We start from the raw sequence: 22405 nt of genomic DNA, 5'->3' as shown, positions 1-22405 counted from the left end.
ACTAACGCCGATGATCTCAACACGTTTGTGTTATGTTATCTCAGTGCAAGAGGCATGCAAGGGCAGCATACGGGTCTGTAACTCTCGATAGTCACCTCTGCTGGTCCCTCCCCTTAATATTATAAAACACTTTGGATATTTAATATAGACTACATACCGTCTGAAATGACTGAACAAACACACTAAAATGCGTCTATAAACATACGATTGGAATAAAATAGTAGTTTTTACCAATTGGAATGCTAGTAGTTCATGTTTATCTCTAGAAAAGAAAATGAAACAATGTTTTTCCTTTTGGTTTTGTGCCCCTATGATCCTTTTTGCAAGAAAATACGTATTTTTGCCGAGTAAAATGTTAATCGGTCTCCAAAACCAACAAAAGATTGTTTTCGTCACTTAGCAAAACTCTTCCTAACTCTTTCCCTCTTGAGACTATACCGGCTAGGGCACTTGTCCCCTCAAGAGTTCCTCGTTGACCATGGGGATCCGCCTCCCCTCTGCTTGCCGCTCATGCGGCTGGCGGCGGGGATGGTATCTTCATGGCTCGGTTCTAGCTAGTAATTTAAGTTAGGGTTTTTCTCCTCGTAGGTGTGGTCCTTGGCAGATAACAACTCTTCGTCTTCGAGCTAGTCTTCCCATCTCGGATTCTCCTCGAGTTCATCTAGTGATGGAGTTGATGGATTTCTTCGTAGATTACTGCCATCTACTTGTAGTGATGAGATCCTGGTTTCTTGTCGTGCGCACATGATGGCGAGATTTTTTGTTAGGCGTTGCAGATCGTTTCAAGGGTTCAATGATGAGGACGGCAGCTCTAATGTGCTGGTCCTTAGGGCACATGCACAAATACTTCCTCGCTGACACTACTAGGGAAAACCTTATACGGGGAGGGTTACGACTAGCGCGCCTTTGTCCACGGCGCTCCTGCTACTTTATAGTAGCGCGGGTATACCAAGGGCGATATAGCTATCTCATTAGTAGTAGCGCTGCCCTACCGAAGGGTGCTACGGCTATGAGAGCCACCCCTTAGCCAACATGCTACGTATAGTAGCAGCCGGCCCAAACATGTCGCACTACTGCTAGAAAATTAGCAGTAGCGCGTTTTTCTACAGCATTGCCGCAACTAAGTTTTTACTATGCCACATGGCTGGCCCCACTTAGCAACAGCGCTGGTGGAAAAAAAGCGCTACTGCTAACTATTTAGCACTAGCTCTGTTTCCCTACCAGCGCTGCTGCTAAGGCGTAGCAGCCACCTTTTTCATCCCCTTTCTCTCTCCCTTCACTTCTCCCCCCCCCTCCTCTGCTTCTTCCTCACTACTTCTTCTCCCCCCATTATGCTCTCTCTCTCTCTCTATCTATCTATCTATCTCTCCCCCTCTCTCAAATGCTCCTAACTAACTACAACACCTCCATTAATCCAACCCCTTTCTCTTTTTTGTCACTTTTCTTCCACCTCCACTAGTTATAGAGCCATCTCCTTCCCCAACACTTGGTAGATCTACCCATTTAATGAAGTGACCTATCTACCTCCCTAACTAGATCTAGCCATGTCAAGATGTAATCTTTGTCCACTTTTGATCACTAGCTAGCTAGGTGTGTGGAGACACAAAACGACATCATCACCGTGCTTGATCTCTATCTCGAGATAGGTGAGTCAAAATGTGTGCTTTGCAAGAATGGAATATTTGTGTGTGTGCGAAATATTGACCTAATTGGGCGATAAGATGGAAATAGTGCGTGCGGCATGAGTTGTCGCCGACTTGTGCTTGAGTTGCCTATGTTTTGTTGAAATCTCGATTTATTTCTGTTTCGGCGAATTTCGGGCAAACTCTATATGTCCTATTTTTAGGGAAGGTCGTGCCGAATTTTTGTATGACTTTGATGCGTGCATGCATTTTTATAATCAATTTGTTTATTATTACCGCGCAGGCGAACATGATGGTCAGTGGAACGATGGTGTAAAAATGGTTGCGGTCGGCGGTGCGGGACATGTATGAAAATAACCGGACAGAGATTGTATGTCCGTGTCGAAGATGCAAATGAGGAGTCTGGCTCGGCCCCTTTAAAGATGGTCGTTTGAAGGCGCACCAACTCATGATTGGTTTCATGGATGGCTATACTTGATGGATAAGTGAAGATGATGATGATCAGGACGCTGATGGGGCAGCCAATGACGACACGGGATCATACGAAGAGATGACCGATAATGACGGCGGAGAAGAAGCCGGACATGGCATCGGAGAAGAGGCCGGGAATGGCGGCAGAGAAGAGGCCGAAAGTGCCGGCGGAGAAGACGTGGACATGTCACAACCTTCGTCGCTACTGAGTTCAATCATGCAGGACCCTCATTTTCGAGACCTGCTTCGCAAGAAGACGAGTAGCGACAGAGCTGCTTCTAGAGAAGAGGTCAAACTGGAGCAACTGGAGGTAGACTAGAAGACTCCATTGTATGATGGTTGTGATCCCGAGGTTAAAACTTTTTTGCCATGTTAAAACTTGTTGCCATGCAAACATACATTTAAAAAAAATTGTCAAGTTTTTTTTCTCATTGGCACATGGCAAATTCATAACATTTATTTCTAATAAAGATGGCAAATTTAGGTTTTTCAAAACTTTTATTTTTACAAAACATGGAAAATTATTTTTTAATAATGCTCTTATGGAAACTGTAAGATTTTTGCGTCAGAGACATGGCAACTTTTAAATTTCTTTCTTGCGGGCAGATGTCACTTTCAAAGCACCATTCTACCAGAACATGCCCATTTTTAGAATTTGTGTTTTTGTCACTAGACAACTCTATGAATATTTTGATCTACACATATGCCAAAAAATTTAAACCACTGGATATTTTTACAAGGCCAAATTCAGTCATTTATGTTTGGCTGCATGGAAATTTGAAGTTTTTATACACACAAAGTTTGTGTGAAGAGAACCATTGTAAGTTCTTTTTTATTTTATAGTTTCTTTTTATTTTGGTTATTGATTTTTGGGTTTCAAACATTTTTTAGTGTAACACTAGGCAGCTGGGATGTGCCTGGCCTTTTTTCGGTTTGGGCCGGCTGGATCTGTGCCGGATGGGCCAGCAGAAATACTCGCTACGAACTGGTTTGTAACCTCTCAAAAAAAAAGGTCTATATTGAGGTTCCTAATTAAGGCGCTGCATGGCATTCCTTGCACGGCAAGTCTCGGATGTGCATGCACGTACGTATATATATACTTGCATCGGTGTGGCAGCACATCCGATTGATCGAGGCAAGATTAAACCTAAAATAAGTTACCGGCAGCGGCCCATGGGGAGCGAGTGCGACTTCAACGTGGTCTGGCACCACGTGGAGAACGGCGGGTGCCTCGAGAAGTTCATGAAGGCGACGAACGAGTGCGACCCCTTGGACAGCGAAGATGGACGTCCAGGCGTCGTCAACGTCGAGGCGTGCATCAAAGCGACCGCGGCGCTGCGCAAGTGCTTCCGCCGCAACCGCCGGTGGTTCCAGCACCAGTACATCAACAGCATAAGTTACATTGAAAGTGTATAATACCATAAATCAAAAGAAGCATGTACAATCACTCACATTACAGTGTGCTCCCTTTCGACCATTCCAGTCAATTAATTACCAATGCATCACTCACAACTTGCCCCTCGTTATGATCTGTGAAAAAGGCGGTAACACAAATAATAGATGGACCATCTTAATATCAGTTCTCTGCATAGATGGATTTTCTTTTTTCGAAATCTGTAAGAGTACTTACATCAACGACGTTTGATGCATTTTACCTGCATCTAACAGGTGGCCTTGAAGTGCCTACATCATAATCTGAATCTGGTGATTGGTTTCTCTTCGAGAAATATTGCTCCACCGCCGAGATCAATCAAAGTTCAGGAAAAGTTAATTAGAAATTAGGGCAAATGCTAGGCTAAATAGAACATGCATAAGAAGAAGAGTATGTGGTGATCTATTAGTATCTTGAATTTGTACTGCACACTGACCTGCTGTTGCTTCCTTGGGGCTGGCTGGCGAAGACTAGGCGATGCGCCGTCGCCGCAATGGGCAACAAGATGGGGAAAGGCGGAGTAGAGGGAAGACCGCGGTAAGTCTTGGCGAGCGAGAGTCGTCGATTCACAACACATCCGACCTGATGCGTTTACGAGTCATCTAACGCACGCACGGGACAGTAGCAGTTTACGTATGGGCCTTAGCTGGGCTATTCCCGTGAAGATTTCTGGACTAAAAGGCTTTCGCTTGTGAATTCCAAATTCCGATGGGTGCAGCCTTGATTTTCTAATGGGTTCATGCACACGATATAACCTACATACGCGTACATAGCAGCAGAAAAATCGTTGGGTTCACTTGAACCCAACGCCACAACGCCGGCTCCGCCCCTGAGGCTAAGCATCACAGTGCGCCGGAGACTTCAAGAAGGCAACCGTCGTGTATCACGTGACCAACGGCGCGTGGTTCGTAAGAAGGCGATGGACGAATGCCGCGGCCGTTACACTCCCCAAGCGTCAGACCATGACATTCGGTGAGGCCTGCGGTGTTGCGCTGAGTGTTTCACCGGCAACCCCACGGTGTTCAAGCACCACCGGTGCATGAACGTGGTCCTTGAGCAGGACAAGAAGCCGTTGCCGCACGATATTTGGAGAGATAAACAAGCCATATTCAGGTGCTGGACCGGCATGAGGTGAAGCTAAGCTATGCTATGCATGCCCTATGCTCGTATAAACGGATTAGATTGATTATATTCGACGAAGTTAGTATACTGGATATAATAGGCAAAAGTTATGTCTGTGTTGACTAATCTTTCCTTTTTAGTTCTGGAGTTCCCCTATATGTGCACAATATTCATTGTTCTCACTTCATCCGCCTTCCGTAACAACTAGTACAAAATCATTCGGTCACAACATGCTTAGTTCTTTGTTCTCACTTCGTTCGTGTTCCCGACAACTAGTACAAAATCGTTCGGTCAAAACATGCTTAGTCCATTGTTCTCACTTCGTTCCTGTTCCCCGACTACTAGTGCAAAATCTTTCGGTCAAAACATCGGTTCATCAAACCCTTCGGTATGCATATGCATCGCAAGTGATTGTGATAGATCTTATACAAATACCCCTAGACCAGCACAATTAAACGTTGGGGTTTTGTTTTGCGTGCTTGTATGCACGCATGACAGATACTATTCCCTCTGGATAATCTAATAGGCATTGTATTTTAGGACGGCAAAAAATATAAAATTGGATATCATACACTGAATTTTTCTTAACTTCGAGTTTTCTTTCTTTAACTGTTTAACACTTTTCTTCTTACTAATAAAAGATTATGTTCAGTATATAGAGGGAACGTTCAGTCACTAGACGTAAGACACAACGTACTTGTGGCCTTTCCACTGCATGCATCTGTTTGGTACATAAGACATTTTTGCTAAGGCACGCGTAGATGTGCCCTAGATAGACCCATAGAAAAAAGCAAGAGGGAATTTTGTTTGCAAACAAAACCATCTGCGCGATTCACGATTCGTTTTCGTAGATTGTGTTTAACATCGAGGTCTTCGCAACTACTCCCTCCGTATAGAAATATAAGAGCGTTTAGATCACTACTTAAACGCTCTTATATATCTTTACAGAGAGAGTAGATATCACATGGGTATCTTCAGACAAACTATTTTGGATCCTAAAGTTGCAACCCGACGATAAATGAATGCCGAAATTGCTGTTGTGTCCGTAGCAAAGTTGCCACTATGGTACAATACCATGGCAATTTCATTACTCAGTAGGTGGCTTCATGTAAGGTCGAATTTTTTTCCATTGAAACATAGACATATCTTCTCTAATATAAAAGCTCTCATTGAGATAAAGTAAACTGCGAGGATGAGTCCTAAATTGAATATACTGTCTGGGAGTTAACACAATTTGAAATTTTGAAAGTAACTTTTGTTGAACTGATATCATTGTGTTTTTTCTGGTTCTCACAAACATGCATGGTTGCATGTCGGTTGTTGCACTGGGACTCCCAACGAGCGAATGCCAGCGCTGCTTCCAGGCTCTAGATGCCTTGTCCCGCGCTGAATTCCACGGCTAGAGACCAGATCTCCCAGGCACCGCTTTGCTTGGCTGCGCCCTTTGGCTGCGGTGATGGAGGAGGGAGAGGTGGATGGAGTGACCAGGTTGGCGGCAGCTTGGTTTTCCCTCCCAGTCGCACACGGAGGCAACCGGTAGGGGCTGGTAGTGTGAACACCTTTCCATAAAACAAAGCATATTTTCAGGAAATTGTATGTTTTTGTGTCTTGCCACAACTATATGGTGTATTGACTACAGTTTCAAATACATGACACCGTAGAATGCGTGCAGCCAAACCCCAGAACTTAAAGTCACAATAAAAGTTCGCTTTTCTGCCCTCGGGCGGTTCCCCACCGCCGACGACCTCGGTCATCCGTGGTGAGGCGGGTCGCCGAATCCACATGTGTGGATCCTTTTTAGACCATCACACTTGAGGTTTTTTGGCTGTTCATCATCGTGGTTTCGACGGCGGCAATGGCAGCTCTGAATAAAGAATCTTTACAACCTTCACCGACAAGGCGATTAGTCTTATGTTTGGGGATGAATTTGGAAACTAGCCTGTTCAAGCAAGGATAGTCTGGCGGCGACGACATCCTCGTTGTGGACATGTGTCCTCGGGCTCCGTCTTGCTGCGACGTTTACTCCAGCGCCTGCGTGGAGCTTGGGAGGTAGTCCAGGAGCGGATGTAGATTGTGGTCTACATCAGCGTATCTGAAAGATGGTGGATCGTGTGCTAAGTTCGTGGTTCATGGGTGACAGGTATGGTTTTCTCCTCTAATGGCCTAGTCGTGTGGGGGTGTCAGACCTACAATTTGATGGCGTGTCCAGGTCTTTGCCCCGGTCTAATTCTTTCAACGGTAATGGTTTCTCCCTGAGCTAGCCACCTAGGAGGTCCACAAAGTTGCAAATCAGCGATGGAGCCGCCTCAAGCTCGGGTGTCAAGTTTATCCGGTTTTTTTCTTTGGTGGCTGGTGTAGTGGTGCCAGAGGCAGGTGACAGACGTCGGTGTCAAGGTCAGAGGATTCTTCAACCTTGTTTGTAATATTATATCTTGGTTGGTGTTCCTTTGTGTAAAGGCTAATGTTCTGCTATGTTTTCAATTTTGTTAGGTCGGTATGTGACTTGTACTATGATATTTAGGATATAAATGAGACAGGTACTATTATGCCAAAAAAAACTTCAAGCCACAATACGGACTCAAAATATTAAGTTTGGGTCGATGAGAAAAAAAATATTGTGAAAGATATTTTGGCTAGAAATTAATTTTATAAATTTTGGCCAGGATATGAAGGCAGTTGTTATGAAAGTTGTTTCTAAAACGACATGCACTGTAGGTAACGAAAGGATTGACACGTATGGCAAACCTTTCCCTCAAACAAAAAACTAATTAATCAATGCCGACCATTCCTTAGGCGGAAACTCTATCGCACAGACATACGTATATGTACATAGACGTTTCGCCGGCGGCACGTCTTTAGCACAACGTTCGATTGACCGCGAGCTACGTACGCACGTTGGCTTACCCTAGCAGACCGCACCCCCTCAAAATATAACACGCGTTTTTTAATCGGTTAATTGGATAAATGCCACTCGAACTTGGGCGATTCTGAGAAACGCCACTGCAATTCAAATTTTGAAAAATGCCATTGCAAATTTTGCAAACTTTGAAAAACGGAATTGGAGACTTTGAAAAATGCCACTGGAAATGGCATTTTCAAAGCGTTTCCTGGAATCATCAGAATTCGAGTGACATTTATTCAATTAACTCCTTTTTTAGTTTGCACATATTTTAGGACGCTTGTCACCGCGGCTGGGTTTGTCCCAGCCCGTTTAGGCCCAGCAAAGGGTGGCGTTTTTTGCCCGGCGTAAGGTGCCATGTTTTTTTGTTTAAAATGTTTTCCCCGCAGCTCGGCCTACTTGGGGCGGGTGTTTTAAGCAAATTCAAACGAAATTTAGGGCAGCCCGCACCGGCGGGCAAATTTCCTTCTAACTTACGAAATTGTACAAATGTTTTCTGAATGAAAGTTAAAATTAAACATAAAAAACCCTAATCTAATCCGAGTCGCTCCACGCCGGCGCCAACTAGTGCTGCCTCATCACCACCGTTAACGATGACAGTCACCAGGAAAGCGGCAAATTACCAAAGCAAGCTCATGACGATGACCCCTATTGCAGTGTCCTTCTTGGATGTGTTGCCAAGAAGAAGCTGTCTATTCTAAATTGCTACTCCCTTCATTCCAAAATAGGTGTCTCAAAGTTTTACTAAAGTTTAAGGCACTTATTTTGGGACGAAGGAAGTACTTGGGTCTTGCATTGTGCCAGTTGCAAGTGTCGTACTCATATAATCCAACAACGTCTTAACCGTTATTTACTTCCCTTCACTTTCTTTTCCTAGAAATGATTTAGGCTTTGTCCTCTTTTCGCTATTTGAAATTTATCTCAAACCTGCATACTTTTCCAGAGGTGTCTGTAAAGGCTGCTAAACAGAGGAATGCCGATGGTCATTTTATTTTACCGGATCTCAAAATGTATGCCAGTATTCTAATCCCAGGATTAGAATAGTTATTTGGATCACAACAGCCCCTATAAGGGCCCGACAGAAGCCCTCCCGAACTTTCGAACTGTCGGCACGACCCACAGGATCCACCTGATCACGAGGCCGCCCGACAGGATCCACCTGATCCCCCGATCCCGATCCCGAGCCGCCCCAGCCCCCCTCCTCGCCGCTCCTACCCTCCATCCCCGACATCCACCCGTGGTTCGCCGCCGTACTTCGCCGGATCCGGCGCCATCCCCCGTCTCCAGCTCCTGGCCGACCGGATCCGGCGCCACACCTCCGTCGCCACCTCCTGGCCGACCACCGGCACGGGCGAGCGAGCGACGGTGGACGCCGGTGCGAGGGAGCCCGCGTCGCCTGGAGCCGGCGAAGCCACCGGATTTCTGCGTCGAACGAATGCCATGGACTTCCGAAAGCCTCCTCCTCGGTCCATCCTCACAGACCAACGGCTTAGCAGAGCTCATGATGACCAAGGCGCAACCTACGGCGAACTGGGCGGCCCAGGAAGCATCTCGGCGGTGGAGGCCGCATCGTCGGCGCCTTCAAATCTACCAACGATAGATGAACTTCCTCACTCTTCTTGCCTTCACCTTCAATCTTGCCTTGCCTGACCTTCTTGCTTCGTGCAGATGAACTTCACGCCCTCTGCAAGACAAGGATTGCCATGGAATTCTTCTCCTAGCTCCCCGACGAATTGCTCTCATGGTGGCCTATCTATTGCTGGAAAAAGATTGGTCGAACTTCTCGCCAGGGTATCACTAGTAGAAAAAGGGTCAAATGTTCACCCCTTTAGCCCCGGTTTGTATTTGAGCCGGCACTAATGTGACCATTAGTGCCGGTTCGAATGGCTATGCATTAGTGCCGGTTCGTAATGAACCTTTAGTACCGGTTCGTGCCATGAACCGGTACTAAAGGGGTGGTGGCAGGCTGGCGTCAGGCCAGGGCCCCACGAGCCCCTTTAGTGACGGTTTGTGACACAAACCGATACTAAAGGTCTAACCTATAGTACCGGTTTGTGTCACCAACCGGCACTAAAGAGTCTTAACCTATAGTCCCGGTTGAAGACACAAACCGGCACTATAGGGCAATTTTCAAACTCTACCCCCCCCCACCCCGTGTGTATCGCCATTTAAGTTTTGAAAAAATCAAAAGAAAATGATAAAAACTTCAAAAAATAAAATCCTTCGAGAGGTAGTTATATTACTACATCTACTAGTTAGGAAAATTTGAAAACTTAAATTTGGACATGTTTTGCAAAAAGTGTAGGGAAAATGTAAAACGGCTATAACTTTTGCATACGATGTCGGAAAAAAACGTATAATATATCAAAAAATTCAGCACGAAAATCCACATCCGATTCCAAAAGGAAAAAAAGATATGGTCAAATTCCTACGGCCTATTTGCAATTTTTTAGAATCCTCAAATTCCAAAAGGAAAAAAAGATATGGTCAAATTTCAGTTTTTTAAAAAAAATTGGTTAAATCTGGTCAAACTACTTATTCAACAAGTATTAATGTTACTACATAATTATTCAAGAATATTAGTGTTACTAAATAATTATTTCAATTTGTTGAATTTTGGTCAAATCTGGTCAAACTATGGTCAAACTGTGGTCAAACTATGGTCAAACTTATTCAAGAAATATTAGTGTTACTAAATAATTACTGTTTTTTAGAATAATAGTTTCAAACCCAAACGGTGAAACGTGTGACCTAATGCTCAAGCTAAACTGCTGAGGGTTAATAGGATTGATAGCTTACATTTGTCAGGAAAACAACAAGTGCAAACTTGGAATGTAGGGGGAATAGAACTCCGAAGTTAAGCGTGCTCAGTCTGGGGGAGTGAGAGGATGGGTGACCGGCCGGCAAGTTAGGTGATTTGGAATGAGTGATCCACACTTGAGCAGTTAAGAGAGGTGATTAGAGACTAAATCATCAAATAATTCAGAAAAATAAAAAATAAAAAAAATCAATTTTTTTCCAAAATTTTCAAAAAAAAATTAAAAAAACCGGTACTAAAGGTCCCCCATACCAGGGCGCGAGCTCATGCCACGTGGTGGCACTTTAGTGCCGGTTCGTGCCGAACCGGTACTAAAGGGGGGGGGGGCTTTAGTGCCCACCCTTTAGTGCCGGTTATGGAACCGACACTAAAGGCCCTTACGAATTGGTTTTAAAGCTCTGTTTTCTACTAGTGTATGGTTGAACTTCCTTCTGTCTGTTATTTTATTACAGCCATGTGATGTTCTGGTAGTGTGTGAGCCTCAGTCCAAGCTAAAAACATTAGAAAATCTGCCTTCATTCATACGTAAAAAACAAATGTGAAGTTCAACTAGTAAGTCTGCTAGAGTTCAGCTTGGTATGTATCTGGTTGTGTGCACAAAATAAAAGGAAAATAAAACATACAAATGATCACATGAAGGTCAGGTTGGTTTGCACTAGTGGTTCAACCATTCAAACTCGTCAAGGTCAGGTTTTTTAACCGTAGACAGTATTTCCCCTTTGCAAACACGAAGTTCAGTATGTGGAGAGTGCTCAGTTAAGGTACATAAGATATCAAAATACTTTATAATGAAATAATTGTGAGGTTCATTCTATGAAGAGTGCTCAGTTCAGGTACACAAGTATGGGCAGATGCTCACCTCAGTTCAGGCTGTAGATGAACACCATTTTTATATGAGAAGTTCAGGCTGTGAATAATGCTCAGTTCAGTTACAAAGGTATAGGCAGATGTAACTTGTGTGCTAATAAACATTTTTTCTTTTATGGAAGCAAGACGAGAGACGCATGAAGAAGCTTAGAAGTTCCCAGCAGCAAGTACACAATCCTAAGCCTGTACGCATTGCGCCACCCCCTTAATGGGTCACACCTCAAACGCACCAACAGCATTACCAACCTGCTCCACACCAAAATTGGATGACCCGAAACACATGCAGATTTCCAAGATGCTGGGTTAGAGCCCTATCCGCACCACTTTGTGCCTCCAACTAATTGGGTGACGCCGGAAATCCCCCATGGATTCTTTGTATCCACCAGCAGGCTCCCAAGCACGCCGATGGAGGGGGGGTTAGCTCAAGTCCTGCGTGTAACACTGGAGGTTATCCTGGTGTGCCTCGTCAATGCAAAAGGGAACCAACTAAACCGGATCCCAGGACAAATCCAATAGGAACACACACACGGAGGAGAGTGCTCTGCACACTACCACCGTTGGATGTTGTTGTTGCTGCTGCTACAACTCAGAATTGTACGGGACATAAGGTAGATGGATTGCTTCACAAAACAAAATAACAAACCAAAACCAGGATCGCAATACCTCCACAACCACCACAAGCAAAAAGGACGCTAACAAGAGAGAGGCCATCTTCATCCCTCCTTCCTCCTCGTGATCCACTCCTACATCCTGCTATGATAACTCCGCCGTGCCCCATCCCAGAGGGCAGTAGCAGACTCCGGTTGAGTTGCGATCATACACGCACGTAAGTGAAACAAAAATTTAGGTATTTATATATGCATCTTGTATTAGCTGCAATTTTTCTGCTCCCTCCAGGATAACAAGTTCATAAACTGCATTTTAACGTGTCATTTGGATTATTTTTCATTTTCTGCAGATGCTGGATCTCCCGGATTATCTAATACCAAGACTAAAGATGCGATTTCAGAATGTAGAGAAAGCAAGGGGATTTTATAACAGATATGCCAGACACGCTGGTTTTAGAATCAGGAAGACAGGAGGGAATGACAATCACAAGTATTTTGTTTGCGCGTTCCAAGGGAAACACACAACTTCTGTTTCAGAGGCTGACAGGAAGCGAAACAAAACATCGCAGAGGACAGGCTGCAATGCAAGAATGAGGGTGAAGGTGCAGGAGGAGAACACATGTGTGGTAGTGGACATTGAGTACAATCGTAATCACCAACTCATGCAAACTGATGACATGTTGGTATTCTTTCACTCACACAAGAATTCCACTATTTTGGAGTACGTAAAGCTCCTGCAGTACCATGATGTCAAGCATACAACAATCATGTCCATGCTATCAAAAAATGAAGATGGAAGCTACTTCCTAAGCATGACCGGACGAGACCTACTAAACCAGTAAGTATTCAAAAATCCACATATTGCAATGTACATAGCATCCTAAGTCACCACCCTTTGCTATAAAAAAATAACAAATGCTTGTTTGCATATAATTTGTAGGAAAAGCATGCATGCAAGGAAAGATGATTTGGATGATGTATTGCAAGTTGTATCTTTCTTCAAAGACATGAAGGCAATCAATGATGAGTTTTTCTGTGACATACAAGCAGACAGTGACAAATCTATTAAAAACATTTTCTGGTCCAATGCAAGCTGCCGAGGAGCTTATCAAGACTTTGGCAACTACGTAACATTTGACACAACTTACAAGACCAACAGATTTCATATGCCTCTAGGAGTGTTTGTTGGAACAAACCATCATTTGAAGCCAACGATATTTGCTGTTGCCCTAATCAGAGACGAAGATGCAAAGTCATTCAAGTGGTTGTTCGATACATTTGTACGGTGCATGAAAAACAAACACCCAACTTGCATTCTAACATGTAAGTTCAAAAAAAGACTCTACAAGTTTCATCATTTTTTCAGTCTATGGGTCTGTATTGGGTACACTGGTTTTATCTAAAAATAATGTAAAGCAAGCAGTTCAACCACTGTTACACAGAAGTCCAACAAAACATTATAAGAAGCAAAATTATATGTCACATGTTTAGGAAAAATATAGTTATGTATGTGAAGTTCAAGCACTGGTACCACAGAAGTTCAGCAATACTGTTGTAAGAAAAAAATGTGTTACATTATTAGTTAGTAAAACTGCTACCTGTGAAGTTCAAGTACTTGAACAACATATGTTCAACAACACTGCTGTAAGGAAAATATATGTGACATTATTACACAGTCCTACTGCTACCTGTCAAGTTCAAGTACTTGTACAACATAAGTTCAACAACACTGCTGTAAGGAAACTATATGCACTAGTAGAAAAAGGGTCAAACGTGAAGCACATTAGTGCCGGTTTGAATTTGAGCCGGCACTAATGTGACATTATTACATAGTCCTACTGCTACCTGTGAAGTTCAAGTACTGGTACAACATAAGTTCACCATCAGTGAAAACACTACTAGAAATCCCCATATTTCCGACGGTGAAATCTAAAAGCCGACGGGCCGTCGGTTATTACGGTAATAGCCGACGGTAGTTATAATGGCCGACGGTTTGTGTCAACTCACAAGTATTATCACTAATACCCGACGGTATACTAGAATGCCCGACGGTGAAAATTCACCCCTATCCAACTTAATGCCCGACGGTTCATCGTAAAGCACGACGGTTTTTGCTACACCCATGGTGATTACATGTAATGCCCGACGGGTTTCCCTACACCCACGGAGATTACATGTAATGCCCGACGGTTAGTTGTAATGCCCGACGGTTTTTGGTACACCCTCGGGGATTACATGTAATGCCCGACGGTTTTTGCCACACCCACGGGGATTACATGTAATGCGTGACGGTGAAATTTAATAGACGAAGGTGAAAATAAAACTCTCACCTATTAGTGGAAATGGCCGCCGGTAGATGTGTGCCTCTGGGTTATTTGAGAAAATACTCGGCGGTGTATAGTGATAACCGGCGATTGACTTTCCGTCTATGATATGTTCCAGTGGCAACAACAATGAATGTAGAATGACCAATGTTATATTCCAGATAATTTAGTATAAAAAGATCCCAAGAACTAACATCTAGCATTGCTATTGTAAGCCAGTGCATTATGTTCTTTTTCACAATTAATATATAGGCCCTGTTTGGTTCGGCTGTGGATTTTTAAAAGCAGTTGTGAAAAATCTGCTGTGCAAAAACAACTGTTAAAAATCTGATGTGAAAAAGATGTAGGTCATTTGGCAAACCAGCGGATAAAGTTTTTTCAGATTTTGGCCCGCAGCGGAATCAGATTTTGGAAAGCACGTCCTGGGTTGCTTCCGCTTTTGGTTCAGAATTTGGCAGCGGATTTCTGAAATCGGATTCTGCTGGCTTCGCCCTTTGGTTCAGATTCTGCTGCGCGGCAGCGGAATCCGTCAATAAAAGCTGAACCAAACGGGGCCATAGGATGCTTAAAAAAATTGATACATGACAATACAAATATGATGTATAGAAAAATTGCACTTACAAAAGTACTAGTCTGCTAATTTCTTAGTCATGGACTTCTATAACTTGCCTTGTACGTACCTTTAGTTTTATTTTAATAAATGCAACTTCATTGTCTAGAAGGACCCCGTCCTTCATGTATATTATTAAATGCAAATGTGCTGTATTTTAAAATTAAGGAAGTGTCATGCTATGCATACGATCCTATACGTACATATGATCCTTTTTGTCCGAAGCAGTGCGACAATTTTTTTTCCTCCTAATAACCAAGTAAAAGGGAGGCATCACTCTTTGTACAAAGAGTCTGCCACATGGAGCCACAGAGGCCTTACCATTTCAAAGTGTTGTCGTCCCCTGCGACGGTGTTCGTACAATATGAACCTGTTTGTATTTTTCATCACCATTTTAGGGTCCTTAGTAAACACCTATGGATGGTCATGACTCATGAAGTACTAGTACTATCGTAACTTATAACAAGCCCGAGTTCCGTATTTCGAAACAAAAAGGAGTCATCATATACATATGATTCTTTAAATACAATCCTTATCCGACACAAAAAATCAACCGTTGAAGTGGTGGAAGGTAGATACATCGGGTCTCTCTTTCTTCCTCAAAAAGAAAAAGGGAGATCTCGCTAGAGTCTCTCCCAAGAAGAGTTCCTCCGATGGCGGCTCCCCTCCATCGACGACCTCGGTCGTCAGTGCTAGGGGGGGCGTCGGATCCACGTGTGTGAATAGTTTTAGACTAAAGTAGCTTCGTTTTTAGATTGGTCATCGTCTTGGCTTTGGCGGCGGCGATGGTGGCGCTGAATAAACATTCTTCAGATCCTTCCCCGACAAGTCGATCGGCCATATGGTTGGGGATGGTTTTGAAAACTAGCCTGTTTAAGCAAGGATGGTGTGGCGTCGGCATCCTCGTGGTGGACATGTGTCCTCGGGCTCCACCGTTGCGACGACGTCTGCCCAACGTCGGCGCGGAGCCTGGGAGGTAGTTCAGGAGAGGATACAGATTGTGGTCTGCATCGACGACATCTGGACGGCAAGTGTGGACTTCGTGGTTGATGGATGGCAAGTGTGGTTTCCCCCTTCGCCGTCTTAGTCGTGGTGGGGTGCTAGATCTTGAGTTTGATGGCGTGTCTGGGGTGTTGCCCTCGATCTGGTTCGTTCAACGACAATGACTTCACTTTTGTGAGCCACATTGGAGGTCCGCAAAGCTACATATCAGCGAAGGAGCCGCGTCAAACTCGGGTGAGTAGGTGATCCGTCGTTCTTTTCCTCGGTGGCTGTTGTGGTCGTGCTGGAATCAGGTGACAGAGCATTGGTGTCTAGTTGGGAGATGTTCTGCTATTTTTTTTCAGTTTTGTCATATCGATCCTTACGTGAATTGTACTTTGATCTATATGATATGAATGAGACACGTATGACCATGCTAAAGAAAAGAGCCGTTAGGCGATGGAACCAAATACAACACACCAAAGGATCATCTAACGTATTATGATCATTTTTTGCAAAAAAAAAAACGTATTATGATCATACTAAGAATCGTATGTGCCATGTCAAGAAAAAAAGAATCGTGTATGTGCCAAACGAGCTGTGAGAAATCTAAGAATAAAAATAGGTTTAGAAAAAGAAATGGCCCAAAAATAAAGTTATTATACTCCTATTTGATTACATACGTACTAATATTAAATTAATAATTTGTGCGCAAAAAATTAAGTGCACTGCATTGTTCGAACCCAAGAGCAAACAAGCTAGCTGAGCGTGCTATACCAGGGGACATCAGACAAGTTGTGAGCGTACGGCTCCTCAGAAATTATCTATACTAGACCTTCTCAAAGCGCCGTTGACCAGCCCCGCCGCTTACATCCCCTCTGTCCTGCCGCTCACATTCACCTTTCTCTCAACGCCGGTCGCCGCCTAGATGTGTCACCTGACTTGCCTCCGTCCTCCTCCACTCTCGTCTCAGATTTAATCCCAAAGTCCAGTGGCAGGCAGCAATAGCAGATTCCCGTGCCGCCATGAGCTGGATGGGGAAGCGGGGGTGGGTGGGGAGAGCCCGCACTGGCGCAGAAGACGGACGAGGACTAGCGGCCCCGGAGCTACCTCCACTACCTCGTCGCCACGTCCAGTCCGACCCTGCCTCCTGCAAGCACGGCGACTTCTTCGACATCATCTGGGCGGCCCACGACCTAAGCATGCTAATCTCTTCAGGTCAGTACAGTACACTGGGCAATTTGGGATTTATTTTTTTGAAACTGAAATTGAGGAAATTTTGACATAAATAAATGTGGAGACTGAGTTGTTTGGTCAATTGGTTAATCAGCACGTACAACAGAGACAATTTATTGCAACATTGACACGAGTGTGTGATGTAGAGATAATGAGATAATGAGATATGCACATGTTCTATTTGCCAAACAACGAACCCTGATATGCACCGTGGTTTGCGTTGGATAATATAATCCAGTTTGTTGTCCAGGGCCAAACATTCTCGTGATTCTGTTGAATCCGTTGAGGAGGCCTCGTGGTTATCTATTTTTTTCACGTTTCTCGCGTAGTGGGTAGTGCCCACCTCGCAGCCGTGGACTCATGTTACCGACTTATTTGGCGATCTGGCGCTGATTTCTTGGCGCGCTCACCAAAAAACTCTCGCGCGCCTGCACACCACGCACCAAATCAGGTCTTAAACTAACCGCCATAGTCTCCTGATCCTCTTTGAAAGCAAACACGTCCTCATTCTCCAAACCAATCTAGCTCGAGGGGTGCCCGGTGTCCCTCTGCTTCCACTCCGATGGGTGGTCAGGAGTTCCTCTGCTTCCTTTGCAATGGCTGATCAATCGGCACGCGGCGATCACAGTGGGGCGCCACGGTATCATTCTCTTCTCCTTCCCCATTCCCCTCTCCCATCGTCTCTGTCACACACCCCTTAAGTACTTTTCTTAAATTCTGTCTTGCGTGATTGTGCTGATTATACATTATTTCTACATTGCAATTTCTTTTCTGCACGATCCATCAGTAATGATTTGTTGGCGGTTCATAACTTTAGTTTGGCACGTTTTCTTGTTATACGAGTTGATCTTGTTTTGTTTCTTTCTTTCTAATACTCCCTCAGTTCCTAAATATTTGTCTTTCTAGAGATTTCAACAAGTGACTACATACGGAGCAAAATGAGTGAATCTACACTCTAAAATATGTCTATATACATCCGTATGTGGTAACCATTTAAAACCTCTAGAAAGACAAATATTTAGGAACGGAGGGAGTATATGTTAGTCGTGAACTAATTTTGTAAGAAGCAGAGAGAATATTTGTAGAACCTTAAATCTAGGATTTAGCTGGTATCCTCACATAAAGGTTATGTTTTATGTGTTTACTACAGTAGCAACTTTAAGGTGGTTTCACCCGTTTTTGGTACAACTCGCTTGGTGCTGCAGTAGGTAATTTTTTGTTCAGTTAATTAAACTATGAATCTAGCATATGACTTCACTTTCTTTCTGATTCACATCACAATTATATAGGACGCTACATGAAAAAGTAACTTATCTCCAACTAGTATGTGCTTCTGATGGCCATGAATAACCTGAACAGTTCCCTCAGTTTCTGGTTCAGAAAGTTGAAATAGGTACTAGGGCATGTACATTAGTTTAGACACCTGCAGTCTATAATAATCCTCCATGTCACATATAGATAGCAGTCAAAACATCATCTATATCGGTCTGTCCTTTTGTTATCTGTAGCACGATTGAATCGTGGGCAGGCCGTTGCATGCGAGCCACAGTTCTCGTGCACTTCTTCGCTAGATACTGCATGTCAAATGCACGGCTCAGCGGGGAAACCGCAAGTTAACGACACCCTTGAGCGTACAATGGGAAAAGGCCATCGGTAAGCGGCGATATTTTTGGCATGCAGACGGTCTGTTAAATTGCAGACAACCTTCATTGAATTTCTATCCTTGTTCTCTTTCCTCCACGTAATAGAAAATCCGAGGTGGAAAGCGTTGCAGACGGCTGAGTAGACGCCGCTATACATGCCCTTAATAAACTTGCACATTAGTTAGCTTATTTGGATAGAGCTCCTAATGACCATCTTGTTAGTTATGGTCAATGTAGGCCAAATATAGAATTGTTTGATTGATGTTTCTCGCTATTACAATATAATTAATGTATATTACACTTTACATTCATGATTAAATCCAATGCTTATATTATACCTCTTGCTTCCATATATATCAATGTAGATGCCAACCGTAGTTGGATGTACAAAGAGAGACGAGGGAAGTTGATCAGTGAAGCTTGGCAACATGGAGTAGATAACTTTCTAGATCATGTGTTCTCATTGCCTGATGCTGCTGTAGACCGAGAATCCCATTGTCCTTGCAGCAAGTGCTTTTGCCGTTATAAGTGCACAAGGGATGTTATGACCACACACTTGTAGAAGTCTGAAACTGGTGGATGGGTGGTAGTTACAATTGTTTATTTTGGTCACAACCATGACAAATCTACTTGGTTTAACTATGAAGTGTTGAAAGCTTTGATGATTATGCATATGCTCACTTCCACAAATGCACAAGTAACTAACAAAATATTTTGGGATGGTTTTTGGCAGTGGCGTTTCAAGTGTGACCCATCGGAGCAAGAGAAGGCAGATGGTGTTTTGGAGGAGAACTTAACTAGGAAAGTGAAGTAGATGCTGCATGAGGAAAAGGCGGCAGCCATCAAAATATTAAAGAAGAAGGGACAATTGCCTACATAACAGAAGTGGATGAGGATGGTAATCGCTGGCCAACTAAGGAAGCTTTAATTTCTGCAAAGAGAGTTGACTTTGGTACCCACGTTGGTTGGTGTCTGCAATGTGATTAGTGGAGTAGTGCTGAATTCAGTGGGTTATCTTTAACCAACAAGAGGAACAGACTTGCTAATGGGGACATGGTCTTCCATTGCAGTAGTGCGAGAAATGTTGTCGCCACATTTCAATTTTTGGTACTATTTTCCTCAAACATCTTTCTGCTTACTGTTGAATAAAATTTTCACTTACATTGGATGTTGTGTCACACTCTTGAAATGCAGAAACTCAAAACCGGGAAAGACCCTGGAATTTCCGGTGCTTGGCTTCACATGCACAAATTGCATTGAGGGACTAATGAAGAGCAAACATGCAGTCAAAGAACTGCTGGTCATTGGGTTAGTAAAATATTGTGACTTAGTTCATTATAATCATCATGAGAACTATGTGCATAACACTGTAGTTTACAATAATTTTTAATTTGAAAAGGAGGATTTTGATAAGGCAATGACAAATGCCCATGGAGAAAATTGGGAAGAGGAGCACCCAGATTTAGATGGACAAATCATCTACGAAGCAGTAGGTAGAATGCCACATGGCAGGCTGGGAATTGCTAATGAGTTGTTTAGCAAAGCAGAGAAGGTGAAGTTTAAGTCTAAAGGGGTGATGACCTCACAACCGGTGCGGTCTGCTAGGGAGGACCGTCTAGAAAGAGAAGACAAACATTTGTAGTGGGAGATCAAGCGTCTTCGAGGCATTGAGCTTGTTGTTCAGGTAATCTTGTCTTCTCTTATAAATTGGAGTCTGAGTGAATAGGGTTGTGCTGACATGTGATGTTTATAGTCTTTGGCTGAGAAAGGAGGAGTCGACTTTGATGGCATAATGCAATCAACAGCAGATGACTTGGTAAGTTATACCCATCTCAATGGTAGGCTTGCAACAATTGAACCATTAAGTAATGTTTCCTTTTGTTTATGATACATAGTCCCCATCATATTCTGAAGGCGGATTTCAAAGGGGACAAGGTGATGTGCCTCAACACCGAAAAGGTTAGTTCATTGTTGTCGTGACTGCATATCTGGGGATGGCCTCTCCTTATTCCACCATTTTTTTTGTTTCTCTTTGCATATGTATTAGCACATTTAGACCATATATCAAGAAAGAAATTGTGTGTACAAGTCTGGTGCAAGATTTTGGGTCGTGGGAAGTAGTAGCAGAGGCAGATCCTTCATATATTTTAACTACAGATTTATGAAAAGAAATGCATGGTTAACTGTATCGGCGCATTCCTCTAAAGGATTATATCACCCAAGGGAAATGACTGCTGCTACATGTAAATACTTGATGGTTGATAGAACAAGTTTATCTGCACTTCTATGAGAAAAAAATTGTAGTGAAGACCACACTTGATAGCCTACAGTTGGCATGATTGTTTCTCTATACATATGCCTTGTTTCTCTGTACATGTCTTGTTTGCTCGCATATCTAAATTTGCTATCATTTCTTATGTGCAAAACTAGATAAACTGAACCATGTTAATTCAAAAATCATCAATAGGCAAACATATAATAGTATTCAATAGTTTATTTGTACTTCATATATAATTTATTCAGGTTGCAGGGAAAGAATCAGTAGACATTAAAGACTTTAGGCTAACCATCCGGAATATTTTTCTTACGAATACTCTTCCTTTTTAGCTAAGCATTGTTGAACCATGTTTGGTGAAGCCTCTGTACATATGCATTTCAATTATAATACATATACGTGCAAGGATTATTTCACCTTGGGACAAATGCTGCTAGTATATGCTTTTGACTGTTGTTTGAAACAAGATCACATGCACATCTCTACAAATGTACTTTAGAAAGTTATTACTGGGAGCTAAACTGACGCTTGCTATCTCTTAAAGCTCGGCCATACACACTCATGATCACTCTAAATTGTTAGTTTCAGGATTCCAATTAGCTCAATGCTAGGTACTGTATGTGCAGTGTAATCTAAAATATTGTTGGCGTAAATTGTAAGTGAGCTTTTGCCATTAAAACTATTTGAATGGAAATTTATAGTTTCTTGTACATGTCATTCTTAATTAGTTTACTATATGCCCAAACTAGCCAATAGTGTTCTATTAGTTTCCTTGTTCGGCTGTGTCATGTGACTACAAATGTAAACGCTGCTGATAGTATGGTTGCAGATAGATATGCACTGTGCTTGGACAATGTGTATGGAATATGTGTTCCTGCTGATTCATGTTTCCTTCGAAAATTTCATGTGAAGGATCAAAAGGTGAATAGGCAAGCATATTGTTAGATAGTCATACTGTTAAATAGCAGCTAGCAGCTAAACTGTCAATTAGAAATATTAAGTTTAGTCCCTGTAGGTCACTTAAATTTCAGCTACATTATACTGACAACTAGTCTTGTGATTACATAGGGAATGGGAAGCAGGAATGGAGGCAGTATGAGTCATGGGAATGATGATGAGGATGACTACTACGGCAATGAGGGATATGATAACTATGGCGAGGGTGGTCTGTATGGTGATGAGCAGTATGATAACTATGGCGATGCGGAATATAATGACTATTGAGATGAGGGATATAATGACTATGGCGATGGTGATGATGATTGGCTATAGAAGCCTAATGATCTTCAAGTCATGCCAAAATGAAGTTATGTTAGATATTTGAAACACTTTATCTTATGGACAAATTTGTCTTAGTGGACAATTTATCTTGTGCAAAATGTGACCTATCTCAGTCACTATTTTGTTCTGCATTTGACATTTGATAATTATGGTTAATGCAATTTGGATGCAACACAATATTGTGCTTGTGTATGA

General features: G+C 43.0%; 1 pseudogene; it reads left to right on the top strand.

Moving 5' to 3' along the window:
- Positions 1-16800: 16800 nt before the first annotated feature.
- LOC147962709 (uncharacterized) lies at positions 16801-22153 on the top strand (annotated as a pseudogene).
- Positions 22154-22405: the final 252 nt, after the last annotated feature.

The sequence above is a fragment of the Triticum urartu genome, chromosome 7A, assembly GCF_056163025.1.
Source record: "Triticum urartu cultivar PI428250 chromosome 7A, HENAU_Tu73, whole genome shotgun sequence".
Classification (NCBI taxonomy): domain Eukaryota; kingdom Viridiplantae; phylum Streptophyta; class Magnoliopsida; order Poales; family Poaceae; genus Triticum; species Triticum urartu.
This window is presented reverse-complemented; position numbering and strand designations above follow the sequence as displayed.